Source organism: Cupressus sempervirens, chromosome 3 (assembly GCF_028749045.1).
Source record: "Cupressus sempervirens isolate cs-2001-9-10 chromosome 3, ASM2874904v1, whole genome shotgun sequence".
In the NCBI taxonomy this organism is placed as follows: domain Eukaryota; kingdom Viridiplantae; phylum Streptophyta; class Pinopsida; order Cupressales; family Cupressaceae; genus Cupressus; species Cupressus sempervirens.
Window position 1 is genome coordinate 163,792,377 of NC_143120.1, and position 21,770 is coordinate 163,814,146.

Genomic DNA, 21,770 nt, shown 5'->3' on the forward strand with positions numbered 1-21,770 from the left:
GAAAGGGAAATGAAAAAATCATTAGATGGGATCAGATAATAGCTAAAATGAAGTGACAATTTATTCCTATAGATTATGAGCTTGATCAATTGAAGAAGATGCAAGGAATGAAGCAAGTGAGAAAATATGTTCAAGAGTATACCAAAGAGTTCTACCAAGTTCTCATTAGATCCCACCATGTAGAAGCTTATAAGGAGAAAGTTTCCCATTATCTTAATGGGTTAAGGCCAAGCATTTAGGATGACCTAAGTCTAGTTTGAATGAGAAGTATTGAGGAGGCATACTAGTTTTCTCTAAGAGTTGAGAAGAAACTGAGCAAGAATTTTGACAATAAGAATAATGGAAGAGGTCATGGTGGAAGATCTAGAAGACGATCTTATGGAGGCCATAATGATGATCAAAAGAATAAGGATGAGGCTGGAAGTAGCAATCAAAACCAAAGGGGAAACAATTCTAATCATTTCCATGATCAGAACAATAGAGATCAGAGAGGAAGAGGTAGAGGACAAGGATCTAGAAGAGGAGGCTTCTGTGGAAAATGTTTTCACTATGAAGAAGAAGGGCATAGAGAATTTTTATGCACCCAACACCAAGGAAGGATAGATCAAAGAATATAAGGTCACGTGAGAGTTGCACATGTTGATGAAGATGCCAGGTCCTCACAGTTTGAAGATGTTGAAGGAGGAGAAGTCCTAGTTAATAGAAGAGTCTTGCTAAGTGGTGAGAATGAACCTAATCAAAGAAGGAGTTTGTTTCATATGAGTGGTGAGAATGAACGTAATCAAAGACGAAGTCTGTTTCATACAAGGTGTAGATGTGAAGATAAGTGCTATAATGTGATCATTGATGGTGGAAACACTAACAATCTAGTGTCAGAAACAGTGGTCACCAAATTGAAGTTGAAGGGGTAGAAACACTCGTGTCCATACTATATTGCTTGGATGCAAGATGACCACAAGGTCATGGTCAATGAACAGTGCTCAGTGAAGTTCAATATTGGAAGCTACCAGGATGAGGTATTATGTGATATCATACCTATGGACATATGTCATATGTTGCTAGGTAGGCCATGGTAGTTTGACAAACATGCTGTACATGATGGGTGGTAAATACTTATACTTTGACTAAGGATAGAGTGAAACATAAATTAAAGCCATTGAAGGCTAAAGAATAAAAGGTATGTAGTGCTGCCATAATATGTTTTGTTGATGGAAAAGAGTTTCTTAAAGGTATGAAACATGAGCATATGTGTTTTGCTATAATTCCTAAAGATATTAAATAAGAAGTAGAGGAGGTACTTGCAAAAGTTGTAGATATGTTGGAAGAGTTTTTTGATATTGTATCAGATAATGTACTTGATGGATTATCCCTAGTGAGGAAGATTAGTCACCAGATGGATTTGGTTCCAAAAGCTAGTTTTCCAAACAAGGCAATGCATAGAATGACACTAGAAAAAAGTGAAGAGTTGAACAAGCAAGTTCATGGGTTATTGCAGAAGGGGTTGATTCGAGAGAGTTTGAGTCCATGTGCTGTACTAGTAGTGTTAGCACCAAAGAAGAATGGAGAATAGAGGATGTGCATAGATTGTCATGCTATCAACAAGATCACCATCAAGTATAGGTTTCCTTTGCTAAAGATGGATGATATTATGGACTATTTGAGCAGAGCTCAGTATTTGACAAAGATAGATCTAAAGAGTGGTTACCATCAGATTCATATTAGGGAAGGTGATGAGTGAAAGACTACTTTCAAGACAAGGGAAGGACTATATGAGTGGTTGGTCATGCCTTTTGGGCTAACCAATGCACTGAGCACTTTCATGAGGCTCATGAATGAGGTACTAAAGGAGTTTCTAGGTAAGTTTGTCATTGTTTACCTAGATGATGTATTGATATTTAGTAAGACATTGGAGGAGCATTTGATTTATATTTGCAAGGTATTTGATAAGTTGAGGGAAGAAAAGTTACTGATAAACCTTAAGAAGTGTAGCTTTGTAAAGAAAGAGTTGGTGTACCTAGGATTTTTAGTCTTAAGAGAAGGTCTGAAAATGGACCCAGAGAAAGTGAAGGCTATCCTTGAATGGCCTACTCCAAGGAGTGCAACAGAGGTAAGATCTTTTTATGGACTGGCTACATTTTATAGAAAGTTCATAAGAAGTTTTAGCAATATTTGTGGACCCTTGACTGAAACAATGAGAGGGGATATGAAAGAGTTTAAGTGGACTATAGGAGCAGATAAGAGTTTTAATTTGTTGAAATAGAAAGTTACTGAGAAACCTATTTTAGCACTTCTTGATTCTAACAAGGTGTTACAAGTAGATTGTGATGCTAATGGTAGTACAATAGGAGCTATTTTGAGTCAAGAAGTTAGACCTATTGCTTATTTTAGTGAGAAGTTGAATAATGTAAAAAGAAAATATTCTGTTTATGATTAGGAATTTTATGCTATAGTTCAAGCATTGAAGAAGTGGAGACACTATCTTCTTCCCAAGGAGTTTGTTTTGTATACTAATCACCAAGGTTTGTAATATTTGAATAGTCAAGGAAAATTAAACCAAAGGCATTTAAAGTGGGTTGAGTTTTTGTAGTGTTATACATTTGTTTTGAAACACAGAAGTGGGAAGTCTAACAAAGTTGCAGATGCTCTTAATAGAAGACAACTTTTGCTGACAGAAATGTAGATAGAGGTGGTTGGGTTCAAGGAACTTAGTACTTTGTATCTAGATGATCCTAATTTTGGTGAAGCATGGAAGGCTTGTACAAAATCTGTTACACTTGATAGGACAAAGTGGTTGGATTTCATGATCCAGGACAATATGTTGTTTAAAGGAATCCAGTTGTGCATTCCCAAAAGTTCAATGAGAGAGAACCTCATCAAGGAGAAGCATAGTGGAGGATTGGCTAGACATTAGGGCATAGATAAAACTATAGCTTTGGTTGCTAAAAAATATTACTAGCCATAGTTACATCAAGATGTGATAAAGTTTGTACAAAGTTGTTGAGTATGTCAGATGGCGAAAGGAGTTAAGTAGAATATGGGGTTGTACCAGCCATTACCTGTACCGAAGAAACTATAGGAGGATATTAGCATGGATTTTGTTCTTAGATTACCAAGGACACAACATGGGAATGATTATATTTTTGTGGTGGTTGATAAGTTTTCAAAGATGGCACATTTTATTCCTTACAAGAAAACTATTGATGTTGTTCATGTAGCGCAGTTGTTTTTTAATTAAGTGGTGAGATTACATGGTCTACCAAAGAGTATAGTTTTAGATTGAGATACCAATGTTTTTGGGTATTTCTAATGTACATTGTGGAAGAAGTTGAAGATAGATTTGAAGTTCAGTTCATCACATCATCCATAGACTGATGGATAGACAGAAGCTGTGAATCACAGTTTGGGAAACTTGCTGAGATGCTTGGTTGGAGACAAACCAAAAGGATGAGATATGATTTCACCATGGGTAGAATTGATATATAATAATTTTGTCAATAGGAGTAATGGTAACTCACCATTCCAGATTGTATATGGGAGTTGTCCCAAAAATGCTTCTAAGTTGAGGCAGTTGGAGAAAGGAGAGATAAGTAGTGCTGAAGTAGAAGATTTTGCTAAACATTTGAAGAACATACATGAGGAGGTAAGGAAGCACATCATAAATATGAATACATAGTATAAGGCTAAGGCAGATGTGAAAAGGAGATATAAAGAATTTTAGATTGGAGATGAAGTCATGGTTCATTTGAGAAAGGAGCATTTTCCAGTGGGTAAATATAATAAGTTGAAGATGAAGAAGTTTGGACCGTTCAAGATAGTGAAAAGGCATGATTATGGAAATGCGTATGAAGTGGAGTTTCTTGATGAACTAAATATTTCACAAGTATTTAATATTTTAGATTTGATAGAGTATTATGAAGGAGGTGATGGAGATGAAGTTGCAGAAGCATAGTCGAGTATTCCAATAGCTAGTTCGGCTACATAGGAGATTGAGGAGATACTGGATAGTTGTATTGGAAAAAGTACCATAAACAAAACTTATGAGGAGTATTTGGTCAAATGGAAAGGAAGACCAGTTGAGGCTTCATAATGGCTAGCAAAGGAGGAGGTTAACCATCTTTGTTTTTCTCAAAACACTTGAGATGTGACAAGATCACTTCTCAAATTACCTCAGGTGTCTGATGCAGGAGCATCCTAGGTGTAAGGGCAATCTTGCATCACCCAAAAATATTTTATTTTTAGTCTTTTCTATTTTAACAAGGACTAGTAGATAGGGTGGTTACTATTTATGGGAACTTTCTATTTTTATTAAGTTTTTCATGTGAGCTCAGAATGTTCTCATTTTCTATAGGAAGGTTCACATTAGAGATATAAGCCTACCATAAAAATCTCATTGATCCATTAACATAATCAGATTTCCACAATCCATTAGAATGTGAGCAATGTTTCTGGATTAGATTGTGTGAGTTTTTTTAGCATCAACGTTTCGGATCATACTACATGATCCATCATCAGGACAAGAGAACATCAGAATATGGAATGAGCAGACCAGGCCATCACAAGCAGTCCTAAAAGGAGAGGGGGGGGGGGGGGGGAAAGGGCACAAAAACCAAGGGGACCAAAAATAAAGACATAACCACCAAGAGAACCGGTACGGAATAACCAATCAAATGAAAAAATGCAGATAATGAGCATAGATGTGAAGGAATTATTAATAAGCATTAAGAAATGATAAAGAATTAATAACTCAATAAAACTTAAAAAATAAATAAATAAGTAGATAAATAAAAAATTGAGAAATTAAGGCTCAAACCCTAACGTAAATAAATAAAAGAACAAAAATTAATAAATAAAAGCAAGAGCAAAAAATTAAGAACTTATAAACAACTAAGTCTAAAAAATCGAACAAGCCAAAAAAATATTTTTTACCCCAAGAAAAAGAACAAGAGGAGAAATATTAGAAAGGCCCCGATATCTAAATAAAGAAGCTCAACACAAGAAGAAAAACTCAGGAGCAAAAAACTAAATAAATAGATTGGACCTACAACCACACATGCTACTAAAAGAAAAAGCGTAAATGTGCCAAGTGCAAAACAACCACAACACTGGAACCAACCCAGAATAAAGAAGACAAGTACAGGAAGATAAAAAGTAAAACAAGAATGAATAAAAGAGGAAAAGATAAAAAACAAAACATCAAGATGGCAGACCCAAGGCTGAAACCACCGGCACAGGAACGAGCTGAGGGGTAAGAGCGACACAGACGGCTAAGACAGAATGCAAAAAGAGAGACAACAGGAGGCAACCTGAGAAAAGAGCACAGTCCTCCTCATATTCTCTGTGCTCTTTTCTCAGGTTGCCTCCTGTTGTCTCTCTTTTTGCATTCTGTCTTAGCCGTCTGTGTCGCTCTTACCCCTCAGCTCGTTCCTGTGCCGGTGGTTTCAGCCTTGGGTCTGCCATCTTGATGTTTTGTTTTTTATCTTTTCCTCTTTTATTCATTCTTGTTTTACTTTTTATCTTCCTGTACTTGTCTTCTTTATTCTGGGTTGGTTCCAGTGTTGTGGTTGTTTTGCACTTGGCACATTTACGCTTTTTCTTTTAGTAGCATGTGTGGTTGTAGGTCCAATCTATTTATTTAGTTTTTTGCTACTGAGTTTTTCTTCTTGTGTTGAGCTTCTTTATTTAGATATCGGGGCCTTTCTAATATTTCTCCTCTTGTTCTTTTTCTTGGGGTAAAAAATATTTTTTTGGCTTGTTCGATTTTTTAGACTTAGTTGTTTATAAGTTCTTAATTTTTTGCTCTTGCTTTTATTTATTAATTTTTGTTCTTTTATTTATTTACGTTAGGGTTTGAGCCTTTTTTTTTTTTTTTTTTTTTTTTTTTTTTTTTTTTAATCTAATTCTTAATTTTTTATAAGTCCTAATTTTTTGTGCATATTCAACCTCTTAGTTTTTTATTCTTTCTCATATTCGTGTGCTTCCTCCCTTTCTCTCGCTGATCCTTAATTTCTCAATTTTTTATTTATCTACTTATTTATTTATTTTTTAAGTTTTATTGAGTTATTAATTCTTTATCATTTCTTAATGCTTATTAATAATTCCTTCACATCTATGCTCATTATCTGCATTTTTTCATTTGATTGGTTATTCCGTACCGGTTCTCTTGGTGGTTATGTCTTTATTTTTGGTCCCCTTGGTTTTTGTGCCCTTTCCCCCCCCCCCCCCCCCCCCCCTCTCCTTTTAGGACTGCTTGTGATGGCCTGGTCTGCTCATTCCATATTCTGATGTTCTCTTGTCCTGATGATGGATCATGTAGTATGATCCGAAACGTTGATGCTAAAAAAACTCACACAATCTAATCCAGAAACATTGCTCACACTCATTGATCCAACTTAAGTATCAAAGAAGTTATTGCAGATTCTTGGTGGAATAATTTGCAAAAAAATCTTCAAGCTCACTGTTGGAGGCCTTAGAGTGCTCAGATGAGGTTTGAAAACTCAATGGAAGGGCACTAGCATAGTTTTGAGTCTATAGATTAGGAGCTGGTATTTCTAAAGAGTGGTTATAATAGCCAATCACATCAATGGTTCGTGAGTCATGGCCTTCCAAAGTTGAGCTACCTGAAACTTCTAAAATAATTGTCAAAGATGTATTTGGCCAACTCTATATGTTTTGTTAGGGTTTATTGGCCCTAGGTATTAAGTTTGAGCATCTAGAACCTTCCTAGGTGGCATAAAACTACCTATTTAAGAAAGGCCTGAACATTGTCTAGGACAACTCTGGGTGATATTTCACAACTTGTCTTGCAAATTATTGTACTGAAGGCACCCATGTGGGTTAGCATATTGTATTTATGAATTCTTTAATTCCACATTTGTAGTACAAATAAGAAGTCCATATTTTGTTCTTGCATTTTCTATTGTTCATTTGTTTCTATTATGAGTTTATGGTATTAAGGTGAGTCCCCTACATCACAAGGATTGAAACATTCAAGCCATTGAAAGGTTTTGGTTCAAGCATTCAAGATTCATAATACAAACCCTAGATTTATGATGGAGACACAACCCAAACAACAGAATGGACACAATAGAAAGGGGGAATTATATTAACTGAGAAAATAAGCTAGTACAAACAGTGCAGAGAAAATAAACTTCAAAACATGCCCTACGGGCTTACAATAGCATAAATCTAGAGAATATTTCTCCTTTTAGCACCTCCTCTCAAGCTCCAATCCGAACTGCCTTTTACAATGCCAAAAATCTCCTTAAATAGACCTCGGAGGGTTAAGGACTAGGAGTACATTCTAGAAAGTGCTAGTAGGCATCCACCGACAAAATAGAAGGTTCCAGAAGCTGTGTTAGAAGTCGGTGCAAATCTAGAAGAATCCAGAAACGGTAGCCAAACTTCCGGGAGGCATAACTTTTGAACCGTAGCTCCGATTGATGAACTGTTTACATTTTTGAAAAGCTCTCGAAGCGCTCTATAGCCCTATGGAAAAGCTTTGCTCATCCCCCATTTTTTTGACCTTTTTTGAGGTCATTTAATGCCCCAAACCTGACTTTGAAGCATTCTTAGGAGGTCTCCAAAACCTAAAAAACTGCAATAACTTTCAAACTGTGGGCCCTTTTGACCTGATTCTTTTTCTGGAATGCTCTAAATCTCAATTACATTCATCTGGCCAAGTCACACCTTCTAGGTCACCAAAATGATGGCCAAATTGCATGCTCCTATTTTTTCGGGATTTTCAAATGCACTGATAGTTGAACTATGAGAGTTGGAACCTTTATTTGAGCCAAATGGGTATCCAAAAATGTAAAGACATGAAACAAAAACTTAGTCTAAGTACATTTTTTTGGGTGACACAGGATTGCCCTTATACCTCTAGATGCTCCTGCATCAGACACCCAGGGTAGATTGAAAAGTGACCCTGTCACTTTATGGATGGTAGAGGAAATCCCAAATGGGAAACCTCAGCTGCTGAAATCCAAGTTGAGTCCTCGATCGTCCGTCCTTTCCATTTGACCAAATACTCTTCATACTACCTGTTTCTGGTACTCCTACCCACACGATGATCTAGAATGTCTTCTATCTCCTCCTTCTTAGAAGCAGGAATTGGACATGGCTCTAAAACCAGCTCCTCATTTGCACCATCATCATGATACTCTGTTAAATCTGCAATGTTGAAAATGGGAGAAATGTGAATACCATCTGGCAGCTCCACCTCATATGCATTTCCTGAGTTATGTTTCTTCAAAATTTTGCAGGGGCCAAATTTCTTCATTTTCAGCTTGTTGTAAGTACCAACTGGAAATCTTTCTTTTTGTAAGTGCACCATGACTAGATCCCCTACTTGGAATTCCTTATGTCTTCTCCTTGCATCAGCCCTAGCTTTATACTCTTGATTCATCTTGATAATGTGTGCTTGAACCTCCTCATGTAGACGCTTGATGTGTTCAGCAAATTCCTCAGCTTCAGCACTTGTTCTCTCCCCTTGTTCTATCTTCCTCAATTCTAGTGCAATCCTTGGGCTATTTCCATATACAATTTGAAATGGTGATTTTCCAGTACTCCTATTTACAGAGTTATTATAAGCAAACTCTGCCTGTGGTAGAATCAAATCCCATCCCTTGGGCTTATCTCCAACTAAACATCTCAGCAAATTGCCCAGACTTCTATTTACCACTTCTGTTTGGCCATCAGTCTGTGGGTGATGCATGGAACTAAATTTCAAGTCTGTTCTCAACTTCTTCCACAATGTCCTCTAGAAATACCCCACAAATTTAGTATCTTGGTCAGAAACTATACTCTTTGGAAGACCATGCAGTCTTACCACCTCTTTGAAAAACAAGTCTGCAATATGGACAACATCATGAGTTTTGTGGCATGGAATGCAATGTGCCATTTTGGAGAACCTATCAAACACCACAAATACTGAGTCATTACCCCTTTGTGTCCTTGGCAATCCAAGAACAAAATCCATACTTATGTCCTCCCATGGCCTTGATGGAATAGGCAATGGCTGATATAGGCCAGTATTGTGACTAAACCCCTTGGCAACTTGACAAACCTGGCAACTCTGTACAAACTTCTTCACATCATGTGTAATTTGAGGCCAAAAATAATGTTCTCTAAGAATGGCAATGGTCTTATCCCGACCAAAATGTCCTGCCATCCCTCCACTATGTTTCTCCTTAATCAGATTTTCCCTCATGGAACTCCTTGGAATGCACAATTGACTACCTTTGAACAACATGCCATCCTGAATCAAATAGTCTAACCACTTGGTTCTATCTACAGCAAAAGGTTCTTTACAAGCCTTCCATGCTTCAGCAAAATCAGGATCCTCGGGGTACAAATTCTTGAGTTCATCAAACCCAACTACTTCAACCTACATTGTTGTAAGCAACAACTATCTCCTACTTAATGCATCTGCAACCCTGTTAGATTTTCCACTTCTATGCTTCAACACAAATGTATAACTCTGCAAGAATTCTACCCACTTCATATGCCTTTGATTCAATTTACCTTGGCTATTTAGGTACTGTAATGCCTGATGATCAGTATACAAAACAAATTCCTTTGGCAATAAATAATGCCTCCGTTTCTTTAAGGCTTGAACTATTGCATAGAACTCTTAATCATAAACAGAATACTTCTTCTTTGCATCATTCAATTTTTCACTAAAATATGCAATAGGCTTACCTTCTTGGCTTAATACAGCCCCAATAGCGCTACCACTAGCATCACAATCCACCTGGAATCCTTTTCTAAAATCTAGAAGTGCCAACACAGGCTGTTCTGTCACCTTCTTCTTCAGCAATTCAAAACTTCTCGCAGCTGTTGCAGTCCATTTGAACTCTATTCTATCCCCTCTTATTGTATTAGTTAGGGGTGCACATATGCCATTGAAATTCTTAATAAAATTCCTGTAAAAACTAACCAGACCATGAAATGATCTTACCTCAGTAGAAAACGTTGGAGTAGGCCATTCCAAGATGGCTTTTACCTTCTCTGGATCCATTTTGAGACCTTCAGGTGATATAACAAATCCCAAATAGACTAACTCCCTTTTTGCAAAGACACACTTCTTTAGATTAATTAACAGTTTCTCTTCCCTTAGCCTTTCAAGGACACTACGAATATGCAGTAAATGTTCTTCCAAAGTCTTGCTGAAAATTAAAATATCATCCAAATAGACAATAAAATTTTTTCCCAAGAACTTCTTAAGTACCTCATTCATGAGCCGCATGAAGGTGCTTGGGGCGTTCGTCAATCCAAAGGGCATGACTAACCACTCATAAAGACCCTCCTTGGTCTTGAAGGCTATTTTCCACTCATCTCCTTCACGAATCTGTATCTAATGATAGCCACTCTTCAGATCTATCTTTGTGAAGTACTGAGCTCCACTCAAGCAGTCCATAAGATCATCCATCCTTGGTAAAGGAAACCGGTACTTGATGGTTATCCTATTTATAGCTCGAGAATCTGTACACATCCTCCACTCTCCATCCTTCTTTGGTGCAAGTATTGTAGGTACTGCACATGGACTCAGGCTCTCTTGAATCAAGCCCTTCCTCAACAACTCCTAAACCTGTCTATTTAGCTCCTCTGTTTTAGTAGGAGTCATCTTGTGAGCAGCCTTGTTAGGAAAACTAGCTCCTGGAATCAGATCTATCTGATGACTGATTTGCCTTACTGGCGGCAATCCATCTGGAACATTATCAGAGATAATATCTCCAAATTCCCCTAGTAAATCTGAAACTTCAAATGGTATTTCACTACTACCTTCTTTATCTTTCTTAGGAATCAAAGCATAGCACATACGTTGATGTTTCATGTCATCTAAAAACTTTCTTCCCTCAACAAGACAAATCCTAGCACTGCTACATACCTTTTCACCTTCCTTTTTCATGGGCTTCAATTTGTGGCGAACTCCATCCTTTGTCAGAGAGTATGTGTTTGCATGTCCATCATGTATTGCATGTCTATCAAACTGCCATGGTCTACCCAACAATAGATGGCAAACATCCATCGAAATAACATCACAGAGAACTTCAACATGGTAACTCCCAATTTTGAATTTTATTAAACATTGTTCACTTACTAGGACCTTATGATCATCTTTTACCCAAGAAATCCGATAGGGCTGGGGATGTTTCTCCCTCTTGAGCTTCATCTTAGAGACCATCTCTTCTGATACCAAGTTATCAGTGCTACCACCATCAATGATCACATCACAACATTTGTCCTCACACTTGCATCTATTACAAAACAAACTCCTCCATTGTCCTGGTTCATTCTCACCACTTAGTAGGACTCTTTCATTTACCAAGGTCTCTCCTCTTTCTGCATCCTCTGAATGTGATGATTGTGCATCCTCATCCACATGAGCAACCCTAGCTTGGCCCTCAGCTCTCCTATCTGTCCTTCCTTGTCATTGAGGGCATTCAAAGGCACGATGACCTTCTTCATTGCAATGGAAATAGGTACCATGGAAGCCTCCTCTTCCTTGTCCACATCCTCTACCTCTTCCTCTTTGATTTCCAAATTCTTAATGATGGGAGCGGTTGAAACCCTCATTCCTCTGGTTCCTGCTAGTACCCTCATCTTCATTTTTCTTTTGAGTTTCATTGCGGCCTGCAGATGATCTACCGCTTCCCCTTCCTCCTTGACTGCGCCCTCTTTGTCTTCCTTCAAACCTTTTACTCAGCTTCTCTTCAACTCGTAGGGCAAACTAGTATGCTTCTTCAACGCTGGTCATTCTTACCAGACTTAATTCCTCCTGGATGCTAGGTCGTAACCCACTGATATAACGAGCAACCTTCTCCTTATTTGCTTCTGCATGCCCCACTCTAATCAGGAGTCGGTAAAACTCCTCTGTATATTCTTGGACTGATCTTCCTGCTTGCTTTAACCCATGCATCTTCTTAAACATATCAAGCTCGTAGTCCACAGGAATGAACTGCTTCTTCAATTTGTCCACCATGCGATCCCATCTTGTGATCTCCTTTCCTCTTCTAAGTCTTTCCAGTTGAACCTCTAGCCACTAGATTTTGGCATGGCCTTTCAGTTTGGCCTTTGCAAACTTAACCCTATCTGGGTCCCTTATATCCTCATACTCAAAGTATTCTTCCAGTTCATTGATCCAATCAATCAACTCATCTGGTTTCAAATTTCTTTAAAATATACCCACTTCAATTGTAGGTCTTTTCCCAAACTTACTAATGGCCCTAAAAAGCCTTTCCTCTACAGGATTCAGAACTTCCCCGTCAACTTCCATTACTTCCTCTTCATTGTCATCCTCACTATTGTCATCTGCAGCAATATTTGCTCCTCTACGAAGCTCCTCTTGCAATTCTTGTACCTATCTCTGGAGGGCTCTAACCTCCTCAAGATCAATAGCTCTGGCCCTCATGCCACACTCTCTTCGTGGAGGCATCTTCTAACTCGAACCCACAACCACACAGTCGGTGCTCTGTCTACACACTCAGGAAAACCTGCTCTGATACCACTTGATGGAGACACAACCCAAACAATAGAATGGACACAATAGAAAGGGGGAATTATATTAACTGAGAAAATAAGCTAGTACAAATAGTTTAGAGAAAATAAACTTCAAAACATGCCCTACGGGCTTACAATAGCATAAATCTAGAGAATATTTCTCCTTTTAGCACCTCCTCTCAAGCTCCAATCCGAACTGCCTTTTACAATGCCAAAAATCTCCTTAAATAGACCCCAAAGGGTTAAGGACTAGGAGTACATTCTAGAAAGTGCTAGTAGGCATCCACTGACAAAATAGAAGGTTCTAGAAGTTGCGTTAGAAGTCGGTGCAAATCTAGAAGAATCCAGAAATGGTAGCCGAACTTCTGGGAGGCATAACTTTTGAACCGTAGCTCCGATTGACGAACCATTTACATTTTTGGAAAGCTCTCGAAGCGCTCTATAGCCCTATGGACAAGCTTCACTTGTCCCCCATTTTTTGACCCTTTTCGAGGTCATTTAATGCCCCAAACCTGACTTTAAAGCATTCTTAGGAGGTCTCCAAAACCCAAAAAACTGCAATAACTTTCAAACCGTGGGGCCTTTTGACCTGATTCTTTTTCTAGAATGCTCTAAATCTCAATTACATTCATCTGGCCAAGTCACACCTTCTAAGTCACCAAAATGATGGTCAAATTGCATGCTCCTATTTTTTCAGGATTTTCAAATGCACTGATAGTTGAACTATGAGAGTTGGAACCTTTATTTGAGCCAAATGGGTATCCAAAAATGTAAAGACATGAAACAAAAACTAAGTCTAAGTACATTTTTTTGGGTGACATAGGATTGCCCTTATACCTCTGGATGCTCCTGCATCAATTTATCCATTATGATGGTGTGATCTTTCTTCAAGATCCTTTTTTCATCTTCAAGATCCATTCATTCTTCTATCAAGGTGGATTCTAAGCATACAATCATGGAGGTTTTGATTTACATTTTTTAATGTTATGTTCAAGCTTTCATATCAATATACTTGTTTACATTTCAAATACAATTGCATATCTATTGAATATCATAGCCTCATTGTTAGATTTACTTCTACTACTTGCTATCATTGCTTATTTCAATTCCAATATTAAGGTTTATTCCAAACTAGTGTTTGACCAAGGCAAACCTATCATCCAAACAAAAAAACCAATTTTCTTGCAAATACAAGTGTGGAACAATGAATTAAAGAGCAGATTTGGATACCCTTTTCATCAAACTTGCAAGGTCCATGAAAATTTTTTTTGTTAGAGTAGTGCATGTCAAGGTTGACTTTTTAGGGTACAATTGTGCCTTAGGGTAAGATTGTGCCCCTCTATTTGGGTCAAGGTTGACCTTCCTTCAAAAAGATAAAAGTTTTTTGGGTTTTCTCTGTCTTGACATTTCTAGTCTGGATTAGTTTGCAAATTCCCCAAAATTGTAGACAAACATTAGAAATCAGCATTTTCCAAATTTATCCTACTTCAAGGTTAGTAATTGTCTTTTACCTATTTTAAGATTTAAGCACATAATTTTAAAACATCAAGACCATAGGATCTATTCTTTTCTTCATATTCTCCATTGCTTGATCCATTCGTGCATTCATCATTTCCTTATGGTTAATCAATTTGGATCATTCCTTTTGTGAATTTGGGTTGAGGATAGATCCTATTTTCTTCCTATTCACTCACAAATCCATTTTAGAGGCTAACCAATAAACTAGCACACATGTAAGGGTGTGTTGAAGTTCAAAATATGCTCTTCTAGGGGACAAACTACATTTTGATATTTTTTGACTCGGTTTTCACTAATTTTGATGACAATATGAGTCTAGTAGAGTTTAATTTTTCCTTCTAATATCCATAATAATAATTTTTTCCTCTTTCATGTAGATCAAATGGCATCATCATCATCTTCCATGGTTGAGAAAATAACATCAAAACCTGTTACATTCAAGTACAAAGGAGCACCAAAGAAGTCAAGATTCCAAGACGGACATGTTTGGATCTAAGATACAGAGTTGGGCCATATTGACTAGAATGCCTTCCTTACAATCTACAACAAACCCAAGGAAATGTTGGCAATAATTTCTACATTGATCCAATTAGGGCTAGAGAATGAAACATCACATCCCACTTTAGTTCAATATTCTAAACTAATAATGACACTAGTAGAGCATTATGTGACCAAGGAGAAGGTAGTAAAGAGCATCACTAGAAAGATAGTCCTAGACCTCTGACCTCAAAACATAGAAATGTGTTTCACCTCTCTAGGGAAGATAAGTACCTTCAAATATCATATAATGGATCAGACATGTGGTACATGGAGAATGAGAAAGAGGTGAAGGAACTAGTGTAGACCTCATTTCTCATTGAGAGGACACCTATGGGCCACATAGTAGGCAAGGTGGGTATGATTAGAGGGTACATGAAAGATGACATTAGATATATGATTTCCCTCCTCAGAAGAGTAATGGGCCTTCCTATAGTTGGTCACCTTCAAACATGGATGGTTCATTTTATTGAAACCATAAAGACCACAAAGATGCCCATTTCTTGGAATGCCATCCCAAGTCATAACTTGGATGAGAAACTAGTCACTGTCAAAGTAGACCCTTGCTGCTACATGAAATCATACATTATGTACTTGCTAGAGACTAGAACCACTATTTATCTAGACCTATACAAAAAGGGAAGCATGTAAAATGCAAATGCTTGGCTCTATGTGGTATACATACAATTGGTAAAAAGAAGCTCCCACTATGGAGAGTGGACTACAAAATGGTTAATGATGGGTTCATCTTTTCCATCATCTAATTTATTGAAGGGGATTATGCAAAGAGAAAGTTAGTAGAGGTTGCAACTTGAATCATAGAAATAGAAGCCTACTAAATTCAATTTAAGACCTTGAAATATCTTTGGATAGATGGTATTCTAGTATTCCCCAAGAAGCTCCCAAGATACCATTCAAACATGCTCATACCCTTGGAGATAGCTTGCTAGCTCATTTTTTCTTATGACAAAGTAAGGAAATAATATAAGAAGACATTGGTTTGGCCCAATACAATTGGTGCATTCAAGGTGAAGTAGAAACAAGATATTTCTACCTTTGACTCTAAATGGGATCAGTATCCCTTAGAAGAATACAACTCCCCTTGTGCATTTTTTGACAACATTGAGATGGTTCAACATCTACTAGGGAAAGAGTTTGCTTATGTCAAAGCCTTGGAAGACCAATCAATGATTATAATAGGTGACTACGATGTCCATATAAGGGGTTATTGTAGGATGAGTCTATACCTAGTAGAAAAGGTGCTAAAATGAAGATTCCTTTGAAGGCCGTAGAGAAGGATGCCCCAAAAGTTATGGATCCTTTGTATAATAGAGATAAAATATATGATAGGCCTATCATGAATGCCTAGATAGGGTGAGAGGAAAATGATGACATAAGTCATTAGGCCAGACATATGGTCAACTTGACAAGGGAATGGATCCAAAAACCATTTTAGAATGATCTAGTTCCTCAAGCCATACCTCTACAAGCCACAACCAAGATTATAAAAGGTAAAGGTGAAAAGGTCACCATGCTAATATTTCCTTTTCAATCCCAATTAAGGCCAAAAATGGTACATCAACATGAGTAGGAGGTTGAGTACTTCAAGGTTGATAAGGGACAGAAGAGGAAAAGGGCACCCCCTAAGGAAAAGAGACAAGTGGCTGAGCCCCAAGCACCACTAGAGCAATTACAACTTGGAAAGGGACAAGCTGAGTCTCAAGAAGTCCTAATAGATTAACCTCCATAGTAGGCACAACTATAGTAGTAGGAGGAAGAGTAGGCAAAGGAACATAGTGTCCCACCTCCAACAACTACATAGGAAGAAGTCTCTCCCTTAGGTCCAAAGAAAATGAGGATAAAAACAATTATAGTGGGTATACAGAGAAGGAAATTGAAGAAGACAAGTACTTGATCCCCATAGTTCTAGAGACTATCATGGAAGCTAAGGATGCAAAAGAAGGGGAATAAATATAGTTTGTCTCGTTAAGCCAGAGAACCCACTTGACTAAAGCCACAGAGGAAGAGAGGAGAATAAGCTCTATAGTGACACCTCCATCTGCTCTAGGAGAGCCTATACAAGTATCAACTTCAAAAAATGAACAACATAAGTGGATAAAAGAGATGGAGAGTGATGGAAATGATGTCTTCAATCTCTCAGATTTTGATTTTATGCAAGTGGGTACTTAGATGGTGGAAGAGAAGTTAGAGATACTCCCACAAGAAAGCCTTTAGGAGAGGATTGGAACCAATTGCTTCCTCTACCTCAAGGATCTCTAGACATTCCATGACAACTATAGTAGGATATGGCTATTCTAAATAAAGGTCCTATAACTCCACCTCCTTTAGTCATTCAAGTGAAAGCAGGAAAAAAAACTAAGGAAGGAGAATTCCAAAAGCTTCATGTTGATGAAGTATCTAAGGAGGGACAAATACTATAGGAAACTCAACACATTCCTCAAGTTATAGAGGCTAGGTTGTTAGCCCAATAGAGAATAATGACTCCTATTGAAGATCTTCCTTAACATGAGAAGAATCTAGAGAGAACTAATAAGGGAAAGGAGCCTATTATAGAACCAACCTCTTTAGGTAAGTATATGTCACCCATGGGCACCACACAATCATGGCTAAAGAGAGAGGCTATGTTTCGATAGAAAATGAAACTAGATCTAAAAGTAGAGGAAGGAATGAAGTAATTGATTAAAGTAGTAAAGAGGTCTAAGCCACCTAGGGGTGATGTAAGAACAATGGCCTTCATAATGAAGAACCAAGACTAGGACCTTCTTAGACATATTGCCCTTCCTCCTCCTCATGTTGACACCAAAAAAACTCACTCTAAAAGAATACCAAATCAAGGAGGTCATGTTGGGAAATCTTACGGTGGACAAGGTCAAAGTGTTGATTACCACAGTCCTGAAGGAGGTATTCCAATACATGGGTAAGGATGAATATGATATGATAACACTACACAAGAATAATGAGTTACTTAGTGGCTACCTGAATGAAGTAGTGGGACCTATTGACCTAGAAAATTTAGAGGTCACCCTTGGAGCTACACTAGGAAGAAAGTAGTTAGAAAAATAGTTCGACTCATTTTTGGAGGCATGTCAGCAATGTTGTGACAATTTTGGGAAGAGGGGAGTGTAGATAATACATGGAAATTTGAACCTATTGCACAGCATCCAATCAAATGTTAACAAGTTAGTTTCCATAGTGAATGAGGATTTTTGACTAATGGATGAAGTATGTACCTAGGCCAAACAATTCCTTGCATTAAGATCAATAAAGGGTCAAAGGTACTGAATGAATATGGAGGTATATGTTGTAGAGGAGCTTGATAAGATCAATGATGAGATTGAAAAGATACTGATAGGCAATAAAGTGAAGGAGGGATTGCATGAGGAAATCCAATAGATTAAAGACAATGCTCAAGAGAAAATTTTGGAAGTAGAGAGGTACTATAACGTTGCTAGCCTTGATATTTTTTAGGATGAGTCTAAAACCAAGCTTTTTGTAGTGCAATTAGTATTCCAAATGTTCAGAGGGACATTTGAAGAAGCTAAATCAAAAGATGACATCAAGAAAGCTTTCAAAACCAATGAAGCACTGTTGGAACTGGACACCAAGCTTGAGGATTGTGCAGAGACAAGGATAGAAGTTAGTAATTACCAACAAGTAGTGAAGAATAAGTATGAGGCTTTAGATTTACTAGAATCCAGTCAAGTGGTTGAGATGATTGAGAAATTCAAGAATAAGCATCCAAACATCATTTTGGTATAAAGGGGAAAAAATCCCAAATGCTAGAAATTCAATTTTGACACTTAGAATATTTTTGTATTTTTTGGAACCTGTCACCAAGGTGCACAATGTGATTTTGATAGAGGTGGGCCGATAATTTTGAAGAATAAGTCCACCGATACTTAGTTTTCCATTCTTTATTTAGAGCATTCCATGCACTAGAAACACATTTTGATGACATTTTAACTCCCAAAAATGCCTAAAGAAGGTCAAGATTCCATTTTAAGAGCTTCCAAAAACTTCTAGGTTATATCACAACTTCCTTCTTTTGATATTCTTATTCTTTCATTATTTTGTGTCATGTAAAGGCTCATGCACCCATTAATGGATATAATTAAGTGAGGATATCTACTTAGCACCATCTAGAGAGTCAATTTGTATGTAATTAGATTTTTAATTTATTAGTTTTTAACATAAGTTTCATTTTAAGAGCTCTCACTTCTAACACAAAAGAAGGAGATGATTTATTATAAATACATGGATGTAATATGTACTCCAGGATATTATTTTGATGCAATAATATATGCTATTGGTGCTCTCATTCTAAGTGTAGTTATTCTTGCTAGAGTGTGTTATTTTTGTGAATACATGTTAATGAATAGTAATGGAGCCAATCATTTTATTTTGTTGTTATGATTGTGTGATCTTTTAGTTCTGGTGTTTTCCTTATGTTAATGAATTCTACTATTGTGACGAGTTGAAGAAAGAATCATCTATTGTTCTTTCATAATGTTTTGTCTTATGTGAGTGCACATTCCATGGCCTCATGATTTGATGAAACATGAAACATCTTTCAATTCTTATTGAAGTTCCCATCAATGATTGCACTAGTGGAGTTGAGGAAGCGCTACTCCTAATTTCATTGGTTTCCTAATAGATCCTTTTGATAATTTAATTCACAAATGTGTCATTACCTTGGTTTATATCCATTAGGAATTTCCCTTTCAAGTTATTTTCTTTGATTTCTTGTTACCCTATCTTTGCATTTTCTTTTCAAATGTGTGGTTAAAATAGGAATCCATATAGTTGCATTAATAAATTGCATTCTTCATAAAAAAGAAAATACAAAAATATCTCTTTTGTGGTTATATTTTAAACAATGATAGATCAATTATATTGTTTGGAACCAACAAAGGCCCCCTCATGAACATACACAATTATCTTCAATCGAGCAAACCTAGTAGGTTGAAAAACCCACCTAGAACCTTGGAGTTAGTCCTGGATCATCTTTTCAAGAGAGAGACTTGAAAGGATCCCTATCATTCAACATCATACAAAATGATAGCTCAATATAAGTGGTTCTAGAAGGAGGGCCTAAAACCATTCGAATAAAAAAAACAAGCTATTTTTTGAAAACTCTATAATATCTGGACATTCAAATTTGTTTTTCATTCATCATTGTGTGTAAGTGTATTGGTGCACTTTGTACAGGTGTGCTTCTCAAAGGTACAAATTTCCAAAATCAACACAAACTAGAAGATCATGATCCACCATCTCCATTTTAATGTGCTTTAAGATCTTCACATAGTGGACACTAGTTCTTAGAATTCAGTCATTTTTGCAAGCCATGCAATGATAAAGGACTACCTAGAATTCTACCACTTCTATTCCAAAATACATCATCCTCTTTAGTTCTACCTCCACCTAATCCTCCATTGATGACCTTCTTTGCAAATGCAGTAGATCCAATAGTCAACTTCCAAGGTGGACTTAATGACCTCCTAAAGAATCCTAAGAAATTTTGCCCAAGGTTCATCTAGGGAGAAACATGAACAACTGAGGATCATATCAAGGTATTCAAAGAAATATGCAATCAAGAATAGATTCAATAAGAGAATGTGGTCTTCCTTGTATTCCCATACACATTGGGAGAGGTTTCCTTTAATTGGTACATAAATTTTCCACTAGGATGTATCCAAAACTAGGCTACCTTTGAAAAATTATTCCTATATCAAATTCAAAACATTCATCAACCTAGCTTAATACATCATTAGTTTATATCAATTAGAAGGGATTCAATGGAGACCATTTCACATTTCAATCATCACTTTCACATGACATACCACAAGTTGGAAACACCCTACACTATACCAATGGAAGCTGCAATCCAAATCTATCTTAATGCTATGGACCACTTTGCTACTATCTTCCTAAGGATATTGCCCACTATAGACATAGATACATTGAAAAAAATGTTCAAAGAAGAAATTACATTTAGTAACAAGCCAATCCTAATGGAGGAGGATTGATGGTTTTGGCTCAATCTAGTATGATAGAATGAACATATCCTGTTTGAGCACAAGTGATGCCTAGTCAATCCATTCTATTGAATCTAGTTCCACTACAACAGGCACTAGCTCTAGCCAAACTTACCTAGGATATGAACCTCCAAAAGGTGCTTTCTTTGAACAAAAGGCATCAATATCCATTGAAGCAAAAATTAATGTCACAATTGAAATGGCCAAACAAAGAAGACCATGCCTTAGATGACCAATGAGTTAACCCATTTGAGGTTGTCACAAGGGGAAAATAACAACTTCAAAAAATTAATGTAGGTTCTTACAAAAAGAACTATGGTTAGAATTATAACAAGAATTTAAGTGGAAATAACAATGTAGGGAATAATTTTAATCCTATAGATCATAACACTAGTTTCCAAAGATAGAATCAATAATGGAACAACCATCCCAACAATGGAAGCATCCCTATAGAAAACATTAACAATGGTCAATTTGTGGAAACCAAATCAAAATGACAGTAGTCAAAATGTACCCAATGATGGTGGGTCATATTTCAATGGAAATCAAGAAGTGAACTAGGATTCACAAGGTACTAACAATGAGCCCCTTATGTAGTTCAACACTATGCTACTAGAATCTTACAATTCTCCACATAATTTAGGAATGGAAGAAAAAGTTAATGAAGAATTTAATTTTCTATTTAGTCAAGAATTAGATCCTCAACTAGAAGAGATGTTTTCTTTCCACAATATAATCAAAATACTTACAACTTGTAGAATTGAAGAAAAACCCATGATAGATGGAATTCCTCCTGCATTGTAGCCAACTCCTCTAGATCTAAGAGAAAATAAAAATTTGGTGCCTACTAGAGCACCCTATGTTGGAAAAAAAAAAATAGAATCAAGGAAATATACCGACAATACTAATGATCCTTCTTGGTTAATTAAAAATTACTATGTAGTTGATGACTCAAAATGGATGAAGGCCAATATATCTTTGTTCGATATGCTACAAAATTTTCCTAATTAGAGAGAAGCACTGCTAAACACTCTTGATCATACCAAGGAAATGCCTAACACAAGCCCTCAAAAGACAATATTGCAACATGTTAATACTTTTGAGATATGCTGACCATGTATAAAGACAAGGTTGAAGTGCCTCCCTTCTTGCTTAGTC